Here is a 1,861-nt window from a genome sequence, read left to right on the forward strand (position 1 = left end):
GATATATGAATACATTGTGGAATGATTAAATCAAGCGAATTGACATATTCATCATCTCACATACTTAAATGTGTGAAGATAACATTTAAAATCTACTCTCTAGCAATTTTCAAATATACTCTACCTTATTATTAATTATAGTTATCCTGTTGCACAACAGATCTCCACAACTTATTACTCCTAACATCAACTTTGTATCTTTTGACCAACGTCTACCCATTTCCTCCTCCTCCCCAGTCACCTCCATTCCCAGCCCTGGTAAACACTGCATACCAAAAATAAAATTCTAAACCCTCTAGCTGACTGATGGGTCCTCCCCTTTGCCCAGGGCATTCCAAAGTTATCCTGAAAAACTAGTTCAGGCCATAATGGGGAGTGGGGATCAGGCATACCTCATTATGCCCTCCTCCCTGCTGGAATTCAGGTACAGCTGACCAGCATTAACGACAATACAGAGCCCTTAAGACTGATAAAATAGTGCTTGCTTTGGCAGCACATATAGTACACTTGGAATGATACAGAGAAGATTAGCATGGCCCCTGTGCAAAGATGACATGCAAATTCATGAAGCAGTCCATAAAAAAAAAGACTGACAGAACAGAGTCTTTAAGTCTGATAAGAAACATTTACAATCTATTCTCTCTGAAACCTGCTACCTGGAGGCTTCATCTGCATGATTAAAATCTTGGTCTCTACAACCACTTATCATAACCCAGACATTTCTTTCTATTGATTCCAGGTCTTTAGATAATAACTCTTTCAACCAACTGCCAATAAGAAAATCTTTGAATCTGTGTGTGATCTGGAAGCCCCCCACCTCCTTCTAGTTGTCCTGCCTTTCCATACTGAAGCAATGTACATCTTACATGCATTGATTGATGTTCCATGTCTCCCTAAAATGTATAAAACCAAACTGTAGCCCTACCACCTTGGGCATATGTTCTCAGGATCTCCTGGTACTGTCACAGACCATTGGTCACTCAAATTTGGCTTAGAATAAATGTCTTCAAATGTTTTACAGAGCTCAACTCTTTTTGTTGATGCTACCACTCTACTCCCTGTTTCCATGAGTTTGATTTTTTAATCCTAACACACTGGAAGGCCAAAGCAGGAGGATGACTTTAGTCCACACGTTTGAGACCAATCTGGGCAACATAGTGAGACCCTGTCTTTACAAAAAATTTTGAAAAAACTAGCCTGATGTGGTGGTGCCTGCCTGTAGTTCCAGCTACTCAGGAGGCTGAGATGGGAGGATTGCTTGAGCCCAGGAGTTCTAGGGTGCCATAAGCCACAGTCATGCCACTGCACTACAGCCTGGGTGACAGAGTGAGACCCTGTCTTTCCAAAACAAAACAAGAAACAGGGAAGTCCCAAGATGGCTGAATAGGAACAGCTCCAGTCTACAGCCCCAAGTGTGAGTGATGCACAAGATGGGTGATTTCTGCATTTGCAACTGAGGTACTGGGTTCATCTCACTGGGGCTTGTTGGACAGTGGGTGCAGCCCTCGGAGCAGGGTGGGGTATCGCCTCACCCGGGAAGCACAAGGGGTCGTGGAATTCCCTTTCCTAACAAAGAGAAGCCATGACAGACAGTACCTGGAAAATTGGGACACTCCCGCCCTAATACCGTGCTTTTCCAATGGTCTTAGCAAATGGCACACTAGGAGGTTATATCCTGTGCCGGGCTCGGACAGTCCCACTCCCACGGAGCCTCGCTCACTGCTAGCACAGCAGTCTGAGATTGAACTGCAAGGCGGCAGCAAGGCTGGGGGAGGGGTGTCCACCATTGCTGAGGCTTGAGTAGGTAAACAAAGTCACTGGGAAGCTCGAACTGGGTGGAGCCCACTGCAGCTCAAGGAGG

General features: G+C 45.0%; 1 non-coding gene across 1 annotated transcript; it reads left to right on the plus strand.

The window, feature by feature from the left end:
• The first annotated feature begins 477 nt into the window (after positions 1 to 477).
• Positions 478 to 584, plus strand: LOC126944559 (U6 spliceosomal RNA). The gene has a single exon (XR_007722112.1). It is a non-coding gene; the product is annotated as a U6 spliceosomal RNA (small nuclear RNA).
• The last annotated feature ends 1,277 nt before the right edge of the window (positions 585 to 1,861 follow it).

The sequence above is a fragment of the Macaca thibetana genome, chromosome 1, assembly GCF_024542745.1.
Source record: "Macaca thibetana thibetana isolate TM-01 chromosome 1, ASM2454274v1, whole genome shotgun sequence".
NCBI lineage: Eukaryota > Metazoa > Chordata > Mammalia > Primates > Cercopithecidae > Macaca > Macaca thibetana.